The following is a 9,291-nucleotide window of genomic DNA, read 5'->3' as shown; positions in this document are numbered from 1 at the left end:
ACTCCAAATGGATAAGCAAAGTAAAAAATCAGAACTCCAACTTCTATTTCATGTAATTAGACTTATACAGAAATTAGAAGGTTAAGTAACAACTAGTTAATCACCTAATTTCACAGCTATCTGAAGTGGCAATCATTAGATAGCAGCTTACATTCAAGGTAAATGATACAATTTATTACTTGCCCATAAGCTACAACACAGTCTGCTTAATACCTTTCCTTAAATTCCACCTCTATACTACAATATACTTGAGGTCCATGCAAAAAAGTAGCTACCTTTTATATAGGAAATGGATGATTAAGTCTTTGGTGTTGTAAAATCAACTTTATTTAAACATAACCACCCCCACCACCAAACTTTTGATACCACTTTTGAAACACTTGAAAATACAGCTATTCACACAATACAATTTTGCAAATGATAATTTAGCCGAAAAACATTAAACAGATAAAAATACGATAAAACAGAAATTAAATGTTAGTGTCCATTGCAAGAATTCAAAGGAATAAACAATTCTGACTGAAGGTTATATACTTAAATGTTTTCTTGTGTAAATCTTCCTCTAGCTCCATAGAAGAAACATGTTAGAAAGATTTTATATTTTGAATAAGTTCCAAAGCAATTGTTAACTTTGTTTTTCTTAAAGCATCTTGTAAAATGTAGCCAACATATTTGCAATACTTGCATTATCATTATATCTAACAAGCTATAAATATAGAGAAGTAGTTACAAGGTATTCAATTAGACATTGATCTTTTCTATTTTGTTTCACTAAAACATTTAGAAGCACTTTGTAAGCTTTCATGTAACCTTAGGTTACCTTTGAAGTAAACATGTGTTTTAATCTTAGAGATTAAGTGGACTATTTTAGAGCTCCCAGAGTTTATCTAATATGAACAAAGCTTCCAAAATTTTTGTAGTCTGGATTAAGCATAGAAAGTTATTGGTTCCTTTATAAGTGATTTTCTAAAATTATTTGGAATTAATAGGTTGTAGATGTTAAGATTAAAACTACTGAGGAAAAATCTTAAAAGATCAAGATAAGGGGAAATTAATCAAATATATTTGTTGAAATGAATTAAACAGTTGAATAATACATCAGGAAGTAATGAATATGTATTAATGCAGTGGAAAGAGGTAAATTGAGTAAGTTTTAGTAGTGAAGGAAGTTTTTCTTTTTTAAATATATGATGAGAAAAGGGAATGAAAATAATTTTATAACATAATGGAATCACAGAATTAAGAGGCATTTGAAAGGTTAACTAGTCTGACCAATCATGTGGTATTCAATTCCCAATTTCACTGCCCTTTGCCAAATTGTTATCCAGACTATGGTTTAATATTGTCTGTGATGTGGAGCTTGGGTCAGCTGATTTTATTTTGGGACAAATTTAATTGGTAGGACAAATTTTAGGCAAACTTAAAAAAAATATTTTCTTTTATTTCCCATTAAGTAGTCTTAGTTACCCCTTGAGGATTTGTTTAAAATTCTAAGGTAATGAAATTCCTACTTGTTTGAGTTAGGTTTATATTCATGTGGAGAAACTCACCTGCTAGGTAAGAATGTAGTACCAGTCTTCAAGAGATGAGTCAGGGTGTGAGTGCCTGGGTGGCTCAATCAGTTAAGCTAAGCATCTGACTCTTGATTTTGGCTCAGGTCATGATCTCAAGGGTCTTTAGATTGAGTCCTTCCCCCCACCCCCACACCCTCCCCCATTAGGCTCCACTCTGGATGTGGAGCCTACTTGAGATTCTTTCTCTCTCTTCTTTCCCTTCCCTGTTCTCTCTTGCGCTCTCTCTCTCTCTCTCTCTCTCTCTCTCTCTCTCTCTCTCTTTCTCTCTCTCTCTCTGTGTCTCTCTAAAACAAAAAGAGATCAGTGAGAGGCAGAGAAAGACTCATTTAAATTGAGAAGATAATTGAAACTCTAGAATCTGTGGTAACTACCCTAAAGTGAAAAAATGTTAGAGAGCATTATAGTGCTTGAAAGTTATTTATGAAAGGGGCGCCTGGGTGGCTCAGTCAGTTGAGCGTCCGGCTTAGGCTCAGGTCATGATCTCATGGTTCGTGGGTTCCAGCCCCACATTGGGCTCTGTGCTGACAGCTAGCTCAGAGCTTGGAGCCTGCTTCAGATCCTGTGTCTCCCTCTCTCTCTGACCCTCCCCTGCTTGCGCTGTCTCTCTCTCTCTCTCTCAAAAATAAAACATTAAAAATAATTTAAAAAAGAAAGTTATTTATGAAATATTTAAAATAATTTAACTAGTTTTCATGTAAATCCCTTTGGAACCACAATTGAAGTTCTATATGTGTCCTCTTAATCTACTAATTTAAAGTTAACTACAGCATCAAAAGAGGAATTATATTGGCATCAGCAAAAGAGGCAAGAAAGCCTAAACAATACCGATAGATATTTATAAGTCAAATCAAATTTCCCTGGTCTTTGAATTTTTGAAAGCTATTTCAGAACATGAATGTGAAATGAATATTTTTAAATGAGGCTGATTTCAATATGAAACCTGATGAAAAATTCTTTCCTACCTACTATGGGACAAGATAAAAGGTTTAAAATGATTGTATGCTGAAATTCACAGATAATGGAAATACTACGTACAACTTTGCATTTTAGGAATGGAGCAAAAATGTTATGAAACACTGAATATATACCTGAATGTTAACAATTCTTAAGGTGACTTAAATCCAAAGAAGTAAAGTTTCTTCGAATTTGGCTGTCTCTTCTGTATTATTCTGCTGAATTCCTTAGGATACAGCTTCTTTTAGTTTTTATGTTCTATCTAAATCTCCTTTCACATTTCTATGTTGTTAATTTTTAATGATTCCCATATCTGTAACCCTGTCTTTTGATTACTGAAATTGATGGTGTGTGTGTGTGTGTGTGTGTGTGTGTGTGTGTGTGTGTGTTTTCACATTTGGGCATTTAAAGGTAAATAGCTGATTCTATGGGTACCATTTTTACTTTTTCATATCCAACAAAATACTCATTTCACAGATGAATGGGTCTGAATTTTGTTTTCTCAAATAGTACTGTGTTTTAAAAATTTGGTGAGTGGAAAAATATTTATTTCAAATGTTACATTTAGCAAATATTTTAAATCAGAAGAATAAAATAATTTAGTAAACATACATGGCACAGCTAAGATGCCATTCACTGTTTTTTAAGGATGGCAAAATGACCAAATAGTGTGGAACCTATAATGCTATTAATTTCCCCTCATCCAAAAAATATAAAATACTTTGGAGAGTGTCACCAAAAATATAAATAAAACATAAAGAATATTTGTATATTGGGGCATATATCTTAATGCACCCTTAATATTTTTAAAGGATAGTCTGACTGAAAACTATGTTTTTTCATTTCTCGTATTATATATTTTCATTCACAGGGTTGTGGCAAAATGTCTCATGTGATTAAGACAGTGACAGTGTTTGCTAACATCCCTCCCCTGCCCATTTTGAAACCCTCTATGGCTTATTTTGTGATATTTCATTGGAAATGCCATAAAAAAGTAGTCAAAATATTTTTACACATATAAAAAATGATACATATGCATGTGTGTCTGTATGTGTGTGGGTTGTGACGATATAAAACTAACAATTAATGGGTTCTTTACGAAACCTTTGTTTTGTTTCTAAAATTGTTTTGTCTCTAAAAGTGGAAGAAACATAGTTTCAAAGACTCATAGTAAAACAAAGTAGTCATCTGTAAGATACAAAAATTGAATCAGGTTTATTTTATTGATATTGAATAAGAATATTCATTGAGTTAGAAACTCTTGAAACATTTGTGTCATAAAAGATCAGATGGATAATCTTTGGGAGCTGATCTTTCTCTATGGGTTTAAGCCAATACCCTGGAAAAATAATTCTGTTCAACAATTTAATAGTCTGACATCAACTCCCAATGTGCAAGCACTTTCTATCATTTATAAAGGGTGACATGTTTTTTAAAATTCTACTACCTTTTAGCTCTTATGCCAAAATACATAAAAAGCCCAAATACCCAAGTCTTTAATGTGTTTACCGTTCATTAGAGTCTTTGGCAATCTGGTTTTAAAAAAGAGGGTGGTGTTTTTTTAAAGGCTTTGCAATGTTATCTCACGGAAATTCAAGTACTGACGCAAGTTCAGCCAGACTTTCTAGGGAACATAAACGGAAAGTGGGCCCCACTTTGTATCTCTCAGGGTCCACATGGTCTCTCTGTTACCTCCCTCACTTCCCATCTGTTCTCCACAGCAGCAAGCATGATTCTTGAAAATGTAAGGCTGATATCATCTTTTGGTAACCCTCTAGTGGCTTCCCATCCCTCTGGGTCAAAGCTAGCATTCTGACCCAGGTCCACAAGCCCAGGGATCTTTTTGTTCGCCCCATTGCTGATCTCATTCCCTATCACTTGGTTTCTTGCTCCTACCCCACCAGGCATATCCTTCCTCTTGCTATTCTTTTGATTCACCAAGCACACACCTATTTCAAAGCCTTTGCATCTACTGTGCACTCTGTCCAGTACACCCTTTCCACAGTTATCAGCACAGCTGGCTGGCATCTGCACTGCATTCTGGCTTCTGTTCCAAGAACACATCATCAAACACGCATTCCTGACTATGGCTACCCCAAATAGCAGTTCCCCCATTACTTTGAACGTCATGACCTGCTTTATTTTTATTCCCACAGTTTTCTCTCCTAATGAAATATAATTTATGTGCTTGTGCATTTTCACCATCTATCTTCCACTCCCAGAATAAGTTTCATGAGAACAAGCACTTCGTTTTATTCATTGTGGCATTGCTGGCACCTAGAGCAGTGCCCTGTGCATAAGAGGAACTCTGTACAAATGTATTAGAGGAATTCAATGAGTGAGTGTTCTCTCTAACCTCTACTTCTTTTTGAGCCTGCACCATTTTTGTTTTCTTTCTGCTAGGCTGCTTTCTCTGCATCGGCTAGCATACAGCTCATAATTGCTACATGGCCTTTCAGTTGCAGTTGGAGACACCAACTGGCAATTTCTCTTTTCCTTTAATTCAAATTTCTGAAAATTTAATTGAACAGGCTTATTATTTTTTTCCAGTTACACCACATAGACCATAAGTTTCTGGCCAGTGTCTGGATGTACTCTTTTTGCTCAGGTGTATATATTCCAGGTCCAGTAAGGCTGAGTCCATTCAGAGCATGGATGAGCAGGTGTGAGGGGCTGTGGACAGGCAGCCAGGTGACACAAACTTGTCTAGTCCACAAAGGCGCCGCCAAGCATCTACTCCCTGCCTGATTCTATGCTATTTATTGTCCCAAGTCCTGATCAAGCTTGACATCACTCCTTAATTCAGTGCACCAACCTTCTGTCTCCATGTCCTTTCTGATGAAATGACTTGTCTATCTTTTCTTCATTACGTTTCTGTTAGATATAACTATGCAGCTATAAAATTTATATAGTAAACATATTCATATCTCTGCCTTAATCCTAAAAGCAACAAAGTGTCCTTGCCCTTCCATTCTGCCCAGACTGTCCCATTTAAGCTTCTCCATGGAAAGCAAGAAATCCCATGTGTCTTTATAGAGAGATCCCATTGTGGACACACCCTATGCTGATCCCCAATGGGTCCTTGTATAATCTCATCTTCATAGTTTTGTTGGGTGGAACCTGTGATGTTTTTTAGCCAATAGAAAATTGCAAAGGATAAGGACTTTGCAGATGTAATTAGAATCCCAAATCAGTGATTTTGAGTTAGCTGGAAGGGAGATTGGTCTGGGTCAGCCTGACATAATCAGGTGAACATCCTTAAAAGAGACTAGTATCCTCCTTGAAATGAAGACACTTTCTCCTGGTGAACTTGAAGAATCCAAAGAAATGAATTCTTCAACAACCTACTTGAATTTAGAAATACATTACACATTCTTCCCCAACCAAGTCTCCAAATAAGAACACAGCCCAGCTTCTCTGGGATGGGCATACTGCTGGTTGGGCTGCACTTTCTCCGTGGCTGAGCAGGCTTGGTTCTCATCTGGGCAGCTGCTGTTAGTCAGCAGCATAGGTGGCAGTGGGAGCAGGACAGGCCGGCCATGAGGCAGGGAGTAGATGCTTGGTGGCGCCTATGGTTTCAGCAGTGCCACCAGCCGTGGCCCCAATCAAGGTGGGAGATGCCACTCCTTCAGTGGTGGTTTTGGAAGGGGAGGCCAAGAACAAAGTGAACCTCACAGAGCTGTTCAGGGCATGAAGGGGATGCTTTGAGAAGCCCTGGGGCCTTTACCCTTGACTGTTCCAAGACCCACCTACCAGGTTTTGTGTAGCCAGTTGGCTGAGGCTCCAAAGGACAAGGGGTCCAGGTAGTAGCATGTGAGGCATTAATGATGTCTTTGTGACTGAAAAGTGGGGACCAGCTCACAACTTGGGAGACAAGATTAGGCTCTGGTCTGACCCCACTGGGGCATTTAGGAAGAAGATAGATTGTAACTAGATAATTCATTGGTGTCTGTCTTTGGAAAATGCCAGTGTAAGAGGTTCTCCATGGTAGTAGAGGATGACATAGTGAAGTCCCTGCTCCTTGTAACACTTTCTATTTCACCAGCCCAGGACTGGATGCAGGGTTCCAGGCCAACGGTAACAGGGGCCACCCAATGGGAGTCTTGGCCAAATTTCTGCAATAAACATTTCTGGTTCACATTAAAACAAACAAACAAACAAACCCACAGCCCAATTGATACCAGGTTCGTCACTTTGTGAGACTGAGCAGAGATCTCATCTAAGTCCTGCCTGGACTGCTGACCTACAGGGACTGTGAGATAATAAGTGTGCTCTATTTTAATATGCTAATATTGTGGTAATTCATTATATAGAAATAGAACACATACATAGATTCTTCATCCTAGTTCACAATAAAAGATAAATATTTAGAGTGCCCATATTATTTTAGTTCTTTAGACCCCATGTGGGTCTTTGACTCAGACTGCGTTTGCTTTCTTTGAGTTTTACATGCTAAATTGTGGAAATAGAAATACATTACTTCCTTAGTATACTCTTATTTGGGGATTTAAACTTCTAATATTTTCTCTTGTCTCAATGTCTCAAGGCTAATTTTAGACCTTATTTCATGGGACAACACATGGCCATGATGCTTTCTCTTCTTCCCCTAGCCACCTACTTGTCTCTTTTGCATATAGCATCAACTCCTATTATTTTCAGCTCTTTATTCTGATGAACATAGACAAGTGTCTTTGGCTATAAAATTTACATGTCTATTCCTCACTTTAATGTCTCACTTTCTTTTCATGTTTGTGTATGTGAATATATATTTTTCATTCAAATCATTCTATAAATTCTGGTGAGTTTTTACTTAAAGAATGATTTTGTAAGGTCAAAACATTTACGGTGGGAAACTTAGCACCCTAATTTATCTATTTGTTACATATAAATGTCCGCATAAAGCATTTTACCTTGTAAAAGTTGGACATATCTGCACTTGGGCAGTGTTTAGTTTGTATTATTTGTAAGTTTCCAAATGCCATTTATTCTGCTTGTAAGTGTAAATTGTGTATTTAAGCATGTTGCCCTTCTAAGAAGTTCAGTACAACCCTAACCACAGTGTAGCATATAAGTCATATAATTTAGGAATCAGTTAGTTGACTAATACATTTTCATATTCCAGAGTGCTAGGAGTTGAGGGCACAGAGACATAAAGAGTTACCATCCTTTTTAACCTCTTCAGCACATAAATTTTTACAGATTTTACAAACTCATAAAAAAATATAGCTTGAGTAATAGGTACATACTGTCTCAATTCAAAAGGAAAATCTTACTTTTGTTTAGAATATGTTTAATGGTATATGTTGGAAAGTTGATATATTTATTTATCAAGCACTGGAAATAAACATTTCATATGAAATATTGATGAAATATTTCTTCCGTGTTTATCCTGAAGAAATTCCCAAACACCGGTTTGAAATTGAAGTGATTAGAAAATTTTGTTTCCAAAAAAGCCCCCACATGGAAAGAAATATGCAATCACAATAAATGGATCCTTTATTAAATAGTTTCAAAGTCAAAATTTAACTTTAAAGACAGGGTGAAATCCCAAATCCTGATGCATGGTGGAAGTAGGAGTGAGGTGAGTGGGGGTAGGAATGGCAATCATGTGCATTTTGACCTGTAGGGAAACATTCACTAATCACATGTCTAAATGCATATCACAATAGATAAGCCTTTAAGTGCTCTATTCAATTAATTAATTAAACTTATATCTCATTCAGGTATACAAATTATCCTCTTTAAGGGAAAGAAGCTTAGGGAGGTATTTAGAGGGAAATTAATTCGAGGAGCTTTTGTTGAAATATTTAAGCCCAACGAACACCTTATCAAATTAACTATAACTGAAACTGCTTTTTCTTGTTATCATACTCCAGTCAGTGTAACGCACTGATAAGGAACACACTAAACATTTCCAGAGGTAATGTTTGTAATTTTTTAAAGGAGCGGAGCACGTTTAACACACCGGCATTGTGTTAGTTCAGAGACATAGATTTCTCTTTTGGAAAGCTGCCTTTTTGTTAAATGTCAGAATCATAGAAACTTCTGATAGTAGCCAGTGTTAATTATTTTCCCTTGAGATGAGTCAAAGAGAAACAAGATTAATTTGCCATCTCTTGTTAATTGTACCTAAATGAGATCCCAGTATTTAATGTATTGTGCAGATTGAAAGAAATAGAACATTTATGAGGCTTTCTTGCATTTTTGTCCTTAATATATATATAGACATAGGAAAATGTAAATAAACAGTATGCTTATTTTAACAAAGAATTTTGCTGACATTCTTGTTCCACCTAGTTGTTCTAAGTTTGCTGCGTCTGCCTCGAGGCGCCTCCAGATGGCGCCCTGGTGCCCGTTCTCTCCGCCCAGCCGCGGACCAGTTGCCTGCTGGTGGGAGAATGAGCTTGGAGCGGCGGGGCTTAACCCAGCCCGGCTCAGAGGTGGGTTGCTGAAGGACTCGGGAAGCAGCTGCAACAGGGCATCACTCACTGTCCAAGTATTTCCATTTCTGAGCGCAAAAGGAGGAACTTAAGCAGGCGGCAGTTGGAGTGTAAATTGCTTTGTAGTATTTAAAAGCAGCAAGAATCGTGGGCAGCTGAGCTGGTACGTGCAAGAGAAACTACTGAATTTGAATTGTGCTGGGTAGGAACCCGTCTGATCGTTCTTTGTGTACCAAACGTTCTGTGTCCTGAATTGTGCCTATGTGTATACACTCATTTCATTTTCTCCTGGATCGTGGGGATTTGAGGTCACAATCTTTCAT

The 9,291-nt window shown here is 37.1% G+C and overlaps 1 pseudogene; it reads left to right on the top strand.

Moving 5' to 3' along the window:
- Positions 1–6,083: 6,083 nt before the first annotated feature.
- LOC115291219 lies at positions 6,084–9,060 on the top strand (annotated as a pseudogene).
- Positions 9,061–9,291: the final 231 nt, after the last annotated feature.

This window comes from Suricata suricatta, chromosome 5, assembly GCF_006229205.1.
Source record: "Suricata suricatta isolate VVHF042 chromosome 5, meerkat_22Aug2017_6uvM2_HiC, whole genome shotgun sequence".
Lineage (NCBI taxonomy): Eukaryota > Metazoa > Chordata > Mammalia > Carnivora > Herpestidae > Suricata > Suricata suricatta.
This window is presented reverse-complemented; position numbering and strand designations above follow the sequence as displayed.